This window comes from Pristiophorus japonicus, chromosome 1 (assembly GCF_044704955.1).
Source record: "Pristiophorus japonicus isolate sPriJap1 chromosome 1, sPriJap1.hap1, whole genome shotgun sequence".
Classification (NCBI taxonomy): domain Eukaryota; kingdom Metazoa; phylum Chordata; class Chondrichthyes; family Pristiophoridae; genus Pristiophorus; species Pristiophorus japonicus.
The window spans coordinates 425,900,990-425,918,731 of record NC_091977.1 but is presented as its reverse complement, the minus strand read 5'-3'; positions in this window follow the sequence as shown (position 1 = coordinate 425,918,731).

The following is a 17,742-nucleotide window of genomic DNA, read 5'->3' as shown; positions in this document are numbered from 1 at the left end:
CTTTTGAAAGTTCAAATACACCACATCCACTGGTTCTCCCCTGTCCACTCTACTGGTTACATCCTCAAAAAATTCCAGAAGATTTATCAAGCATGATTTCCCCTTCATAAATCCATGCTGACTTGGACCAATCCTATCACTGCTTTCCAAATGTGCTGCTATTTCATCCTTAATGATTTCCCCACTACTGATGTCAGGCTAACTGGTCTATAATTACCTGTTTTCTCTCTCCCTCCCTTTTAAAAAGTGGTGTTACATTAGCAACCCTCCAGTCCATAGGAACTGATCCAGAGTCGATAGACTGTTGGAAAATATCACCAATGCATCCACTATTTCTAGGGCCATTTCCTTAAGTACTCTGGGATGTAGACTATCAGGCCCTGGGGATTTATTGGCCTTCAATCCCGTCAATTTCGCTAACACAATTTCCCGCTTAATAAGGATATCTTTCAGTTCCTCCATCTCACTAGACCTTCGGATCCCTAGTACATCGGGAAGGTTATTTGTGTCTTCCTTTGTGAAGACAGAACCAAAGTACTTGTTCAATTGGTCTGCCATTTCTTTGTTCCCCATTATAAATTCACCCGAATCCGACTGCAAAGGACCTACGTTTGTCTTCACTAATCTTTTTCTCTTCACATATCTATCGAAGCTTTTGCAGTCATTTTTTATGTTTCCGGCAAACTTCCTTTCGTACTCTATTTTTCCCCTCTTAATTAAACCCTTTGTCCTCCTCTGCTGTATTCTAATTACTCCCAGTCCTCTGGCTTGCTACTTTTTCTGGCTAAATTGTATGCCTCTTCCTTGGATTTAACACTTTCCTAATTTCCCTTGTTAGCCACGGTTGAGCCACCTTCCCTGTTTTATTTTTACTCCAGACAGGAATGTACAAATGTTGAAGTTCATCTATGTGATCTTTAAAGGTTTGCCATTGCCTATCCACCGTCAACCCTTTAAGCATCATTTGCCAGTCTAATCTAGCCAATTCGCGCCTCATACCATCAACGTTACCTTTCCTTAAGTTCAGGACCCTAGTTTCTGAATTAACTTTGTCACTCTCCATCTTAATAAAGAATTCTACCATATTGTCACTCTTCCCCAAGGGGCCTCGCACAACAAGATTGATAATTAGTCCCTTCTCATTACACATCACCCAGTCTAGGATGGCCAGCTCTCTGGTTGGTTCCTTGACATATTGGTCTAGAAAACCATTCCTAATACACTCCAGGAAATCCTCCTCCACCGCATTGCTACCAGTTTGGTTAGCCCAATCAATATGTAGATTAAAGTCACCCATGATAACTGCTGTACCTTTATTGCACGCATCCCTTATTTCTTATTTGATGCTGTCCCCAACCTCACTACTACTGTTTGGTGGCCTGTACACAACTCCCACTAGTGTTTTCTGCCCTTTGGTATTCCGTAGCTCCACCCATACCGATTCCACATCATCCAGGCTAATGTCCTTCCTTACAATTGCATTGATTTCCTCTTTAACCAGCAACGCCACCCCGCCTCCTTTTCCTTTCTGTCTATCCTTTCTAAATGCTGAATACCCCTGGATGTTGAGTTCCCAGCCTTGGTCACTCTGGAGCCATGTCTCCGTGATGCCAATCACATCATACCCATTAACTGCTATCTGCGCAGTTAATTTGTCCACCTTATTCTGAATACTCCTCGCATTGAGGCACAGAGCCTTCAGGTTTGTCTTTTTAACACACTTTGACCCTTTAGAATTCTGCTGTAAAGTGGCCCTTTTTTTTTCCCTTGGGTTTCTCTGCCCTCCACTTTTATTATTCTCCTTTCTATCTTTTGCTTCTGTCTCCATTTTATTCCCTCTGTCTCACTGCATAGGTTCTCATCCCCCTGCCATATTAGTTTAACTCCTCCCAAACAGCTCTAGCAAACACTCCCCCTCGGACATTGGTTCCGGTCCTGCCCAAAATAGTGCTGTAGGATCTTTTACACCTACCTGAGAGAGCAGAAAGCGCCTCAGTTTAACGTCTCATCCAAAAGACCTCTGACAATGCAGCAGTCCCTCAGTACTGGAGTATCAGCCTGGATGTTTGTGCTCAAGTCTCTGGAGTGGGACTTCAACCCACAATCTTCTGACTTTGAAGCGAGTGTGCCCACTGAGTCACAGCTGACCTTTAAAAGACCTCATGGACTGGAAAGTGGGAACCCCTAGCATAATCTCTGCCCCAGCCTCCCAATACATGATTGGCTTTATCTGGGGTGGATGGTGGTTCTAGCTTTAAAAAAACAAAGTGGGAATTCCCAAATGCTTAGAAGCAAGTCTTCCTCGATTTCGACGGACTGCCTATGATGAGGATAACATAAAGTTATTAACAGGAGACTAAAAGTTGCATTCAGAATTGAAGTTAATTTATTGCTTTCACACTAATCTCAACAATTAATAGAAAAAAGAGTAGATTGTTCCCCAAAATGTAAATATTGACAAATGCATTAACATTCATTTACCTCAATTAACTATTATTTTTATAAACCAGCAGGAAACTATCAGTAATGATAAATCTAATGACTATATTTTCTACCTTCTAGGGAATAAAGCATTCATCTGTGTTCATATACCAAAGGAGGAATAATTAGTGAGCTGAGTGCAATTTAGGTTTGCTCTTGATCTCTCCCGTACAAAAGTGGTTTACTTTTAATTGGCAGCCAGCCTTGTGTCTCATTGCCAACCTGAATTTTTCAAGGTTAGATTTTTGGAGCCATTAAGCAAATTTATTTGTCTGAATATTATGCCATGTTGCATATAAAATGAAAAACACTATTTTTGTCATGTGGAATAAAAGTTATGTACTGTGTTTTACTGCTGTTATGGCTCAATGCATAGTGGCCAAATTTTCACAACCATTCCACCAAACTCCTGCCATAAGTCTGGTGGAACGATGGAAAAAAGGCTGAGATGCGAGGAGTCTGGTTTGCCGCACGCTCCTTCCGCTGTCCGTGCTTGATTTCCACATGCTCTTTGCAGCGAGACTCGAGGTGCTCACCGCCCTCTCGGATGTTCTTCCTTCACTTTGGGTGATCTTGGGCCAGGGATTCCCAGGTGCCGGTATGGATGTTGCATTTTATCAAGGAGGTTTTGAGAGTGTTCTTGAAACGTTTCTCTGCCCATCTGGGGCTCGCTTGCCGTGTCAGAGCTCTGAGTAGAGCGCTTGCTTAGGGAGTCTCATGTCGGGAATGCAGACGATGTGCCCCGCATAATGGAGCTGGTTGAGTGTGGTCAGTGCTTCAATGCTGGAGATGTTGTCCTGAGCAAGAACACTGATGTTGGTGCGTCTATCCTTCCAGAGGAATTTGCAGGATTTTGTGTAAGCAGCCCTGGTGGTTCTTCTCCAGCAATTTGAGATATCTGTTGTATATAGTCCACGTCTCTGAGCCATATAGGAGGGTGGGTATCACTATTGTCCTGTAGACCATAAACTTGGTGCCAAATTTGAGGTCGTGGTCTCACATAAGAACATAAGAAATAGGAACAGGAGTAGGCCATACGTCCCCTTGAACCTGCTCCGCCATTCAATAAGATCATGGCTGATCTGATCATGGACTCAGCTCCACTTCCCCGCCTACTCCCCATAACCCCTTATCCCGTTATCGTTTAAGAAACTGTCTATTTCTGTCTTAAATTTATTCAATTTCCCAGCTTCCATAGCTCCCTGAGGCAGAGAATTGCACAGATTTACAACCCTCTGAGAGAAGAAATTCCTCCTCATCTCTGTTTTAAATGGGCGGACCCTTATTCTAAGATCATGCCCTCTAGTTCTAATCACCCCAATCAGTGAAAATAACCTCACTACATCTACCTTGTCAAGTCCCCTCATAATCTTGTACGTTTCCAATGAGTAGAGGCCCAACCTACTCAACCTTTCCTCATAAGTCAACCACTTCATCCCCGGAATCAATCTAGTGAACCTTCTCTGAACTGCCTCCAAAGCATGTATATCCTTTCGTAAATATGGAAACGAAAACTGCATGCAGTATTCCAGGTGTGGCCTCACCAATACCTTATGTAGCTGTAGCAAGACTTCTCTGCTTTTATACTCCATCCCCTTTGCAATAAAGGCCAAGATACCATTGGTCTTCCTGATCACTTGCTGTACCTGCATACTATCCTTTTGTGTTTCATGCATACGTACCCCCAGGTCCCGCTTTACTGCGGCACTTTGCAATCTTTCTCCATTTAAATAATAACTTGCTCTTTGATTTTTTTTCTGCCAAAGTGCATAACCTCACACTTTCCGACATTATACTTCATCTGCCATATTTTTGCCCACTCACTTAGCATCTCTTCAAACACTCTTCCTCAGGCAATCGAAGGCTGCAATAGCACACTGGAGGCAGTGTTGGACTTTGTCTTCGATGTCTGAAAGTAGGCTCCCGACGTATGGAAAATGATCCACATTGTCCAAGACTGTGCCGTGGATTTTGATGACAAGGGTGCAGTGCTGTGTGGCGGGGTCAGGTTAGTGGAGGACATTTGTCTTACGGATGTTTAATGTAAGGCCCATGCTTTTGTACGCATCCGTGAAGGAGTTGATGAAGGCTTGGAGTTCATAGAAACATAGAAACATAGAAAATAGGTTAGGAATAAGCCATTCGGCCCTTCGAGCTTGCACCACCATTCAATAAGATCACGGCCTCTGAGTGTGCGCAGACGCAAGCGTCGTCTGCATACTGTAGTTCGATAGCAGAGGATGGGACGACCTTGGATCTAGTCTGGAGACGGCGAAGGTTGAACAGTTTCCCATTGGTTCTATAGGTTAGTTCCACTCCAGTGGGGAGCTTGTTGAGAGTGAGATGAAGCATTGCAACAAGGAAGATCGAGAAGAGCGATGCTGCTTGACCCCGGTCCGGGCGTGGATCGTTGGTCAGGATCACGGCTTCCATGTCATCATGGAGCAGGCGGAGGATGGTGACAAACTTTTGGGGGCAGCCAAAATGGAGGAGGACGGTCCATAGTCCCTCACGGGTAACAATGTCAAAAACCTTTGTGAGGTCAAAGAAGTCAAAAAAATGCTGTTCCCTGCATTTCTCTTGTATCTGCTGTGCGGTGAAGATCATGTCCGTTGTACACCTTAATGGACGGAATCCGCTTTGCGACTCTGGGAGGAGCTCTTCAGCCACAGGGAGAAGATGATTGAGGAGGATTCTAGCGAAGACTTTCCCAGTGGCCAAAAGTAGGAAGATTCCTCTATAGTTACTGCAGTCGGACTTGCCCCTTTTTTGAAGATGGTCACGATTACGGCATCTCTGAGATCTCCTGGCATGCTCTCATCCTTCCAGATGAGAGAGATGAGTCATGCATTCATGCCAACAGTGCTTCACAAACATACGGCGGGAATTCCATGTGCTCCTGATGCCTTGTTGTTCTTGAGCTGACGGATGGCTCGTTGGAGTTCAGAAGGATGAGGGGTGATCTTATAGAAACATTTAAAATAATTAAAGGGATAGACAAGATAGAGGCAGAGAAGTTGTTTCCACTGGTCGGGTAGACGAGAACTAGGGGGCTCAGCCTCAAAATATGGGGGAGGCAATTTAAAACCGAGTTGAGAAGGAATTTCTTCTCCCAGAGGGTTGTGAATCTGTGGAATTCTCTGCCCAAGGAAGCAGTTGAGGCTAGCTCATTGAATGTATTCAAATCACAGATAGATAGATTTTTAACCAATCAGGGAATTAAGGGTTATGGGGAGAGGGCGGGTAAGTGGAGCTGAGTCCACGGCCAGATCAGCCATGATCTTTTTGAATGGCGGAGCAGGCTCGAGGGGCTAGATGGCCTCCTCCTGTTCCTAATTCTTATGTTCTTATGTTCTTATGTTCTTATGGCCTTTTCTACCTCATGCAGGGCTAGGGTTTTGCTGAGTTGGTGAGGAGCAGCTTGCTGTGGGATGGAGTCAAGGACACTAGCACCAAAGACAAGAGTCTCGGTTAAAGAGATCTTCGAAGTGCTCCTTCCAGTGGGCACTAATTGCCTCGTTGTCCTTAATGAGTGCCTCTCCGTTCTTAGCCAGCAGTGGGGTGGGGTCTTGGATGCTTGGGCCATAGATTGTCTTGACTGCACTGAAAAATCTTTGCACGTCATAAGAACATAAGAAATAGGAGCAGGAGTAGGCCACCTGGCCCCTCGAGCCTGCCCCGCCATTTAATAAGATCATGGCTGATCTGATCATGGACTCAGCTCCACTTCCCTGCCGGCTCCCCTTAACCCTTTATTCCCGTATTGCTCAAAAATCTGTCTATCTCTGCCTTAAATATATTCAATGACTCAGCCTCCACAGAATTCCGTGGCAGTGAATTCTGTTATGTATGGAAGAACTCCACAAGACTGAGTACTGTGAGCTAAAACTGATGTGACCTTAGTCTCTTTAATACAACTCCAGAGTGCCTAAGCAACCTCGCAGACAACCTTTTATACTTCCTTGCATGAGGTGTGCAGGTGACCCTTGGGCCTCCAACAGTTGCGGCCTCTGGTGTCAAGTCTTACATGGTTACAATGTTTACATTCATAACATCACTCCCCCCCAAAGTCTTTGATACAAATTATTTACAAGTTGAGATGATCCGGGGCCCTATGCTCCCTGGTTGATAGTCTGAGTTCAAACTCTGGCATGGGTGAGTTGGTCGGACCATTGCTGCACTGTGGCGCGGCTGGTCTGACAGGACTGTTGGGAATTGTGGGTTCATCCTCGTGATTGACAGCAAGATTGATTGCTGGTTGGGTGTGTGTTGGCGTGTCGATGATGGTGATGTCCTCGTCAGGTTGTTCCTAGTTGTCGGTGAACCGCAGTTTGGTCTGATCCAAATGCTTTCTGCATGTTTGTCCATTGAATAGTTTGACTATAAGCACTCTATTCCCTTCCTTGGCCAAGACAGTGCCAGCGATCCATTTAGGACCATGACCGTAATTAAGGACAAACACAGGGTCGTTAACATCAATGTCACGCAATATAGCCGAGCGATCGTGGTACATGTTTTGCCGGTGATGCCGGGTTTCCACATGATCATTTAGATCTGGGTGGACTAGGGTGAGCATGGTTTTGAGTGCTCTCTTCATTAACAATTCTGCAGGGGGATGCCCAGTGAGCGAGTGGGGTCGTGTCCGGTAGCTGCACAAAACCCGAGATAAGCGGGTCTGCAAGGAGCCTTCCGTCACGTGTTTCAAGCTCTGCTTGATAGTTTGGACTGCCCGTTCCACTTGACCATTGGATGCAGGCTTAAATGGGGCAGACCTGACATGCATGATGCCATTGCAGGTCATAAACTTATTGAATTCCGAGTTGGTGAAACACGGTCCATTGTCACTGACAAGGACGTCGGGCAAGCCATGGGTGGCGAACATAGCCCGGAAGCCTTCAATGGTGGCAGTGGATGTGCTGGATGACATGATTACACATTCAATCCATTTAGAGTAAGCATCCACTACAACTAAAAACATCTTTCCAAGAAAGGGGCTAGCAAAATCTACGTGGATCCTGGACGACTGTTTGGAGGGCCATGACCACAGACTCAATGGAGCCTCCCTTGGTGCATTGCTCAATTGTGAGCACCTGTTGCACTGAATCTAATTCCGAGTCAATGCCGGGCCACCAAACATGCGACCTGGCTATAGCCTTCATCATGACAATGCCTGGGTGGGTATTGTATTGGTCGCGTATAAACATTTCCCTGCCTTTTTTTGGCAAAACCACGTGATTACCCTATCAGAGATAATCCGACTGGATGGACGTTTCATCTTTGCATTCGTGAAATGGCTTAATTTCATCTTGCATTTCCCCGGGAACGGCCGACCAGCTCCCATTGAGGACGCAACTTTTTACAAGTGATAGCACAGGATCCTGGCTGGTCCAGGTCCTGATCTGGCGAGCAGTGATGGGTGACCCCTCGCTCTCAAAAGCATCCATGACCAGAAGCAAATCTGCGGGCTGCGCCATTTCCACCCCGGTAGTGGGCAATGGTAGCCCACTGATGGCATCAGCACAGTTCTCCGTACCTGGTCTGTGACGGATAACATAGTCATAGGTGGACAATGTTAGTGCCTATCTTTGGATGTGGGATGAAGCATTGCTGTTTATACCTTTGCTTTCTGAAAACAGCGAAATGAGTGGTTTGTGGTCGGTTTCAAGCTCAAACTGAACTCCAAATAGGTATTGGTGCATTTTCTTAACCCCATGTACACATGCTAACGCCTCTTTCTTGAGCATACTGTAGGCTCTTTCAGCCTTAGACAGACTTCTAGACGCGTATGCAACCGGTTGAAGTTTGTCCGATACATTGGTTTGCTGTAACACACAGCCGACCCCGTATGAAGATGCATCACAAGCTAGCACTAATCGTTTACACGGGTCATACAGTACAAGTAACTTATTCGAACAAAGTAGGTTTCTGGCCTTCTCAAAGACTGTCTCTTGAGATTTACCCCAAAACCTGTCATCACCTTTACGTAGCAACATGTGCAACGGTTCCAGCAAAGTGCTTAACCCAGGTAGAAAGTTACCAAAATAGTTGAGGAGTTCCAGGAAGAACGCAGCTCCATCACATTCTGTGGTTTAGGTGCATTCTTGATGGTCTCTGACTTTGAGTCCGTGGATCTGATGCCATCTGCCACAATCTTTCTCCCCAAAAATTCGATCTCTGGCGCCAGGAAAACAGGAGTGTTTCAGCCTGAGTCCCACTCTGTCTAGTTGACTTAAAACCTCTTCCAGGTTATGCAGTGTTCAGTGGTGTCACAACTGGTGATCAGGATGTCAACTTGAAACACAATGGTGCACGGAACCAATTTCAACAGACTCTCCATGTTCCTCAAGAAGATGGCAGCAGCCGAGCGAATCCCAAAAGGTCACCTGTGATATATAAACAGTCCTTTGTGCCAGTTGATGCATGTCAATCTTTTCGAAGATTCAGCCAGCTCCTGTGTCATGTAGACGGAGGTTAGGTCCAACTTGTTGAACAATTTCCCCCCCGCTAATGTTGCGAACACGTCATCCACCTTGGGTAGCAGGTACTGGTCTTGTAACGAGACTCAGTTGATTGTTACCTTGTAGTCTCCACAGATTCTGACCGTGCCATTGCTTTTCAACACGGAACAATCGGACTAGCCCATTCGGTAAACTCGACCGGCGATATGATTTCCTCTCGTTGAAGTCTGTCCAGTTCGATCTTGTCATGTATGGAACCGCTCAAGCCTTGTGGTGAATAAACCTTGCATTGGGGACTAGATGGATCTGCACCTTGGCACCTGTGAAGTTGCCAATGCCTAGTTCAAATAGCAATGGAAACTTGCTCAGCACTTGGGCGCACGAGACATCATCCACGGAAGATAGTGCTTTGATGCTGTCCCAGTTCCATCGAATCTTTCCCAGCCAGCTTCTGCCAAATAGCGTTGGGCCATCGCCTGGTATAATCTACAGTGATAAATCATGCACAGTTCCATCGTACGATGCCTTAACTGCCGCACTGCCAATGACTGGTATGAGCTCTTTGGTGTAAGTGTGCAGCTCAGTTTGGGCCTTTGTGCCTTGTTGCCCCACAGTTTCTCGAAAGCCTTCTGGCTCATAATTGACTGACTCGCCCCCATTTCCAACTCCATTGATACTGGAATACAGTTCAATTTTACTTTTAATATTATTGGAGGGCTTTGGTGGTGAAGGTGTGTACCCCATATACTTCTTCCTCGGGTTGAGATGCCTCTCTTGTTTGTTCTGAGTGATCCACGCCGGATCGATCATCCTCTGCCGACTCTGTCACGTGGTGAGTCACAGCATTCTTGCACATTCACTGGAGGTGCCCCATTGTTTCGCAGCCTTTGCACACGTAGTGCTTGAATCGACATTGATGGGCTCGATGATTACCCCTGCAGCGCCAACATGCTGCTAATGGATTTACATTCACGCCCGATGGCAGACTCTGAGTCATCCTAGGTCTTGCAGCTGCAGACGTGTAGGCCCTGCCACATGCAGTTCTGCCTGCTAGCGATGTTATTTTATGCACAGTACTTGCCGGTTAGCTTTGATGCTGGGAAGATATCTGTCTGATATTATCACTCGTGGATATGAATGCCTGGGCTATCGTGATGGCCTTGCTCAGGCCGAGGGATTCGACAAATAGCAGCTTGTGAAGAATGACCTTGTGGCCAATGCCAAAAAAGTCCCGCAGCATTTCCCCCAAAAATCCAGCAAATTCACAAGTTCCCGCAAGGCGTCTAAGTTCGGCGACATAACTCGCCACGTCCTGGCCCTCGGAGCGGTGGTGCGTGTAGAAGCGATACCTGGCCATTAAGACACTTTCCTTCGGCTTCAGATGGTTCCGAATCATTGTACACAACTCTGTACATGTCTTCTCTGCTGGTTTCTCCAGTGCTAGCAGATTCTTGATGTGGCCGTATATTGTGGACCCACACACGATGAAGAGAATCGCCCTGCGCTTGATCACTTTATTGACCCCATCCAGCTCATTGGCCACGAAGTACTAGTCAAGACACTCAACGAAGGTTTCTCAATCATCACCCTCTACAAATCTCTCTAAAATACCAACGGCAGCCATGACCGCGTGAAAGTTCGTAATCTGTTACTCATTGCCAGTTGTTAAGTATGGAAGAACTCCACAAGACTGAGTACTGTGAGCTAAAACTGATGTGACCTTAGTCTCTTTAATACAACTCCAGAGTGCCTAAGCAGCATGGCAGACAACCTTTTATACTCCCTTGCATGAGATGTGCAGGTGACCCTTGGGCTTCCAACAGTTGTGCCCTCTGGTGGCAAGTCTTACAAATTCCATAGATTTACAACCCTCCCTCTGAGAAAAGAAATTCCTCCTCATAGTTTTAAATGGGCGGCCCCTTATTCTGAGGCTTAGGGCTAGAACCTCCACTTTTGTGCTTATCGCCCAAAAATGCGCGTTGGTGAAAAAGGATTTTCAGATCACCGACTTCTCGCCCATTCTCAAAACAATTCGTTTATATCTCTTAAAATGGGCGTTACCGTGAGTGACATCAAGTGGACAGTAGCATTACATTTTTTTTGACCTTCTGCCATAAAGTGTGGCCGTCCTTAGCAACGGCATGGCAATGCTCGATTCCCGCGGTTCTGGAGGGCAAGGGTCACCATGACATGCGCAGAAGAGGATACAGAGAAAGAGGGAGCTCAGAGGGACTGAAGGCGTGGCTAGGTGTGGTGTGGCTGCTTTGGGAGGAAGGAGGGAGATTTAGAGATTCACAGCAAATAGGCAAACAAAAACTAGCTGTTAACAGCCACATATTTGACCGAATTTGGCCTATAATGGAGAGAGAGGAGCAAGCATCACAGCACGCTGTGGAGACTGATGCTGGAGAGAGCAGTGAGGTGGGAGAGGAGCACATTGGAGGACGTAAAAGAGCCAGGAGGTTCTCGGATGAGACAAATGCATCCCTCCTGCAGGAGGTCGAGTTACGCTGGGGTAATTTGACACAGGGAGGGCGTGGAAAGCCCACCACAAAGGCCTACTTGAGGATATGGACTGAGATAGCAGAGGTGGTCTCATCGGTGACCAATGAGGTGCGTGAGGGCAACCAATGCCGCAAACGATGGAATGACCATGTGGGATCTACAAGAGTAAGTATTACATTGACGTACATGTACTTATGTATTTATATAATTTGATTTGTAACAGTCATGAGTGACTATCATCAGATGTAAAGTCATGCACTTATACCGGGAATGTTTTACTCAAAGCCTGCGGTCACAGAGTATGTCTTTAGGCAAAGAATGATAATAATCATAATAATCATGATTACATCTGTCGGTTACGTGTTCTATCAGTCTCCGTGACAGTACCTAGCAATGATATCATGCAATGATCTCATAGCAACATACAAACATAGAAAATAGGTACAGGAGCAGGCCATTTGGCCCTTTGAGCCTGCACCACTGTTCAATATGATCACAGCTGATCATGCAACTTCAGTACCCCACTCCTGCCTTCTCTCCATACCCCCTGATCTCTTTAGCCGTAAGGACCACATCGAACTCCCTTTTGAATATATCCAACGAACTGGACTCAACAACTTTCTGTGGTAGAGAATTCCATAGATTCACAATTCTCTGGGTGAAAATGTTTCTCCTCAGCTCAGTCCTATATGGCTTAGCCTTATCCTTAGACTATGACCCCTGGTTCTGGACTTCCCCAACATTGGGAACATTCTTCCTGCATCAAAGCTGTCCAATCCCGTCAGAATTATATATGCTTCTATGAAATCCCATCTCATTCTTCCTAATTCCAGTGACTATAAGCCAAGTTAATCCAGGCTTTCTTCATAAGTCAGTCCTGCCATTCCGGGAATCAGTCTGGTGAATCTTCGCTGCACTCGCTCAATAGCAAGAATGTCCTTCCTTAGATTAGGAGACCAAAACTGTACAACTGCAGCAAAGACTCCCTGCTCCGATACTCAAATCCTCTTGCTATGAAGGCCAACATGCCATTTGCTTTCTTAACTGCCTTCTGTACCTGCATGCCTACTTTCAATGACTAATGTACCATGTCGTCCTGTCACCTTTTACAGAAGAACCTATTGACCATGAGGTCTGTGCAGAGGCAAATGGGTGGGAGGCCATCAGTCCCCAGCGTCATCACTGAGATGGAGAAGCGAGTGCTCGCACTCGTGGGGATGCACCCCCAGACAGCCAAGGACATATCTGCAGACCCTGAAGTGATGCCACGTGAGTAAAGCTTACACCATTAGGGGTGATATAAGGTCAATAGATGCCACACCAACTCATATTCAAACAATCATATATGATAGATGATTTCTAAAAGTGTCATAGAAATAATGCTGGCCTAATGAAAATCATCGAAATGCACAATGTGTTGATGGTCATGAAATAAGATGTCTGCGATGATTTTGAAAGCAATGGTGCTTTTGTCATACATATGCTGTGTGTAGCGCTGGACTCACCTTGTCACCCTAGCACCCCCTTCTCCTCTAATAACCTCATTTGTGTTTTGCAACTCAGCCAGCAGCGCTGCCCCAGGCAAGGCAAGGCCACAGAGGCCAAAAGGTGGGGGAGTGGGGCAGGAGTTGGTGGACGATCCTACTACATCTGATGCTGAGGAGCTCCAATTGTCGCCCGTCAATCCGCAGGGTCTGTTCTCGATGGCTGAGAGTGCAGACTTCGAAGAACTTGCATCACCACGCTCCAGAAGCCATTCCACCACAAGGCCATCTAGTGGTCCTCCGGTCATTCCCACCTCCACTCTGAAGGTACCGGCCCCATCTCCTCTCCACAGGGCACACCATTTGTCCCAGGATGGCGCCGACCCCGCGGAAGCCTCGTGGACACAGCAGGTCTGTTCCACGAGCGCCACATGACAGTGGAGAGATGGTATAGTTGTCCAGGAGGCCGATAGACATTGGTGACCAGCTCATCGAAGCTTTGGGGGGCATATCCCGACAGCTGGCGGCGGCGGCAGTCGGGAGCAGCGTTGAGGAGGTGCGTGGAGAGGCCTATAAAAGGCACAGCAGGGAGTCCGGGGCCCAGCGTCAGCGGCAGTCGGGAGCAGCGTTGAGGAGGTGCGTGGAGCGGCCTATAAAAGGCACAGCAGGGAGTCCGGGGCCCAGCGTCGGCGGCAGTCGGGAGTAGCGTCGAGGAGGTGCGTGGAGCGGCCTATAAAAGGCACAGCAGGGAGTCCGGGGCCCAGCGTCGGCGGCAGTCGGGAGTAGCGTCGAGGAGGTGCGTGGAGAGGCCTATAAAAGGCACAGCAGGGAGTCCGGGGCCCAGCGTCGGCGGCAGTCGGGAGCAGCGTCGAGGAGGTGCGTGGAGAGGCCTATAAAAGGCACAGCAGGGAGTCCGGGGCCCAGCGTCGGCGGCAGTCGGGAGCAGCGTCGAGGAGGTGCGTGGAGAGGCCTATAAAAGGCACAGCAGGGAGTCCGGGGCCCAGCGTCGGCGGCAGTCGGGAGCAGCGTTGAGGAGGTGCGTGGTGAGGCCTATAAAAGGCACAGCAGGGAGTCCGGGGCCCAGCGTCAGCGGCAGTCGGGAGCAGCGTCGAGGAGGTGCGTTGGAGCGGCCTATAAAAGGCGTGACTTGTGCAGCTACAGGGAGAAGGCAAAAAAGAAGTAGAAAGAAATCAAAAGGTGACGTCACAGCCAAGAGGGTAAGTGATTGGCTGGTGATTGGTGAGTACTTTTTCTTTTTTCTCTTCTATATCAGTGAGTAACTTTTAACATTGTTGTTGCCAATTTAAGTGTATCTAAGGGTTAAGTCATGGCAGGACAGCTCGGTCGGGTGTTATGCTCCTCCTGTACCATGTGGGAAATCAGGGACGACACCAGTGTCCCTGACGACTATATCTGCAGGAAGTGTATCCACCTCAAGCTCCTGACGGTCCGCGTTGCGGAGTTGGAGCTGAGGGTGGATTCACTCTGGAGCATCCACGATGCTGAGAATGACGTGAGTATCACGTGTAGCGAGTTGGTCTTACCGCAGGGAAAGGGTCCACAGCCAGATAGGGAATGGAAGACCAACAGGAAGAGCAGTGCAAGGAAGGTAGTGCAGGAGTCCCATGTCGTCATCCCCCTGCAAAACAGATACACTGCTTTGGGTACTGTTGAGGGGGATGACTCATCAGGGGAGGGCAGCAGCAGCCAAGTTCATGGCACCATGGCTGGCTCTGCTGCACAGGAGGGCAGGAAAAAGAGTGGGAGAGCAATAGTGATTGGGGATTCAATGGTGAGGGGAATAGATAGGCGTTTCTGCGGCCGCAACCGAGACTCCAGGATGGTATGTTGTCTCTCTGGTGCAAGGGTCAAGGATGTCTCGGAGCGGGTGCAGGACATTCTAAAAAGGGAGGGAGAACAGCCAGTTGTCGTGGTGCACATTGGTACCAACGACATAGGCAAAAAAAGGGATGAGGTCCTACGAAACGAATTTAAGGAGCTAGGAGCTAAATTAAAAAGTAGGACCTCAAAAGTAGTAATCTCGGGATTGCTACCAGTGCCACGTGATAGTCAGAGTAGGAATCGCAGGATAGCGCAGATGAATACGTGGCTTGAGCAGTGGTGCAACAGGGAGGGATTCAAATTCCTGGGGCATTGGAACCGGTTCTGGGGGAGGTGGGACCAGTACAAACCGGACGGTCTGCACCTGGGCAGGACCGGAACCAATGTCCGAGGGGGAGTGTTTGCTAGTGCTGTTGGGGAGGATTTAAACTAATACGGCAGGGGGATGGGAACCAATGCAGGGAGACAGAGGGAAACAAAAAGGAGGCAAAAGCAAAAGACAGAATGGAGATGAGGAAAAGTGGAGGGCGGAGAAACCCAAGGCAAAGAACAAAAAGGGCCACTGTACAGCAAAATTCTAAAAGGACAAAGGGGGTTAAAAAAACAAGCCTGAAGGCTTTGTGTCTTAATGCAAGGAGTATCCGCAATAAGATGGATGAATTAACTGTGCAAATAGATGTTAACAAATATGATGTGATTGGGATTACGGAGACGTGGCTCCAGGATGATCAGGGCTGGGAACTCAACATCCAGGGGTATTCAACATTCAGGAAAGATAGAATAAAAGGAAAAGGAGGTGGGGTAGCATTGCTGGTTAAGGAGCAAATTAAGGCAATAGTTCGGAAGGACATTAGCTTGGATGATGTGGAATCTATATGGGTAGAGCTGCAGAATACCAAAGGGCAAAAAACGTTCGTGGGAGTTGTGTACAGACCTCCAAACAGTAGTAGTGATGTTGCGGAGGGCATCAAGCATGAAATTAGGGGTGCGTGCAATAAAGGTGCAGCAGTTATAATGGGTGACTTTAATATGCACATAGATTGGGTTCACCAAACTGGAAGCAATACGGTGGAGGAGGATTTCCTGGAGTGCATAAGGGATGGTTTTTTAGACCAATATGTCGAGGAACCAACTAGGGGGGAGGCCATCTTAGACTGGGTGTTGTGTAATGAGAGAGGATTAATTAGCAATCTCGTTGTGCGAGGCCCCTTGGGGAAGAGTGACCATAATATGGTGGAATTCTGCATTAGGATGGAGAATGAAACAGTTAATTCAGAGACCATGGTCCAGAACTTAAAGAAGGGTAACTTTGAAGGTATGAGGCGTGAATTGGCTAGGATAGATTGGCGAATGATACTGAAGGGGTTGACTGTGGATGGGCAATGGCAGACATTTAGAGACCGCATGGATGAACTACAACAATTGTACATTCCTGTCTGGCGTAAAAATAAAAAAGGGAAGGTGGCTCAACCGTGGCTATCAAGGGAAATCAGGGATAGCATTAAGCCAAGGAAGTGGCATACAAATTGGCCAGAAATAGCAGCGAACCCGGGGACTGGGAGAAATTTAGAACCAAGCAGAGGAGGACAAAGGGTTTGATTAGGGCAGGGAAAATGGAGTACGAGAAGGAGCTTGCAGGGAACATTAAGATGGATTGCAAAAGTTTCTATAGATATGTAAAGAGAAAAAGGTTAGTAAAGACAAACGTAGGTCCCCTGCAGTCAGAATCAGGGGAAGTCATAACGGGGAACAAAGAAATGGCGGACCAATTGAGCAAGTACTTTGGTTCGGTATTCACAAAGGAGGACACAAACAACCTTCCGGATATAAAAGGGGTTGGAGGGTCGAGTAAGGAGGAGGAACTGAGGGAAATCCTTATTAGTCGGGAAATTGTGTTGGGGAAATTGATGGGATTGAAGGCCGATAAATCCCCAGGGCCTGATGGACTGCATCCCAGAGTACTTAAGGAAGTGGCCTTGGAAATAGTGGATGCATTGACAGTCATTTTCCAACATTCCATTAACTCTGGATCAGTTCCTATCGTGTGGAGGGAAGCCAATGTAACCCCACTTTTTAAAAAAGGAGGGAGAGAGAAAACAGGGAATTATAGACCAGTCAGCCTGACATCGGTAGTGGGTAAAATGATGGAATCAATTATTAAGGATGTCATAGCAGTGCATTTGGAAAGAGGTAATATGATAGGTCCAAGTCAGCATGGATTTGTGAAAGGGAAATCATGCTTGACAAATCTTCTGGAATTTTTTGAGGATGTTTCCAGTAGAGTGGACAAGGGAGAACCAGTTGATGTGGTATATTTGGACTTTCAGAAGGCTTTCGACAAGGTCCCACACAAGAGATTAATGTGCAAAGTTAAAGCACATGGGATTGGGGGTAGTGTGCTGACATGGACTGAGAACTGGTTGTCAGACAGGAATCAAAGAGTAGGAGTAAATGGGGACTTTTCAGAATGGCAGGCAGTGACTAGTGGGGTACCGCAAGGTTCTGTGCTGGGGCCCCAGCTGTTTACACTGTACATTAATGATTTAGACGAGGGGATTAAATGTAGTATCTCCAAATTTGCGGATGACACTAAGTTGGGTGGCAGTGTGAGCTGCGAGGAGGATGCTATGAGGCTGCAGAGTGACTTGGATAGGTTAGGTGAGTGGGCAAATGCATGGCAGATGAAGTATAATGTGGATAAATGTGAGGTTATCCACTTTGGTGGTAAAAACAGAGAGACAGACTATTACCTGAATGGTGACAGATTAGGAAAAGGGGAGGTGCAAAGAGACCTGGGTGTCATGGTACATCAGTCATTGAAGGTTGGCATGCAGGTACAACAGGCGGTTAAGAAAGCAAATGGCATGTTGGCCTTCATAGCGAGGGGATTTGAGTACAGGGGCAGGGAGGCGTTTCTAAAGTTGTACAGGGCCTTGGTGAGGCCACACCTGAAGTATTGTGTACAGTTTTGG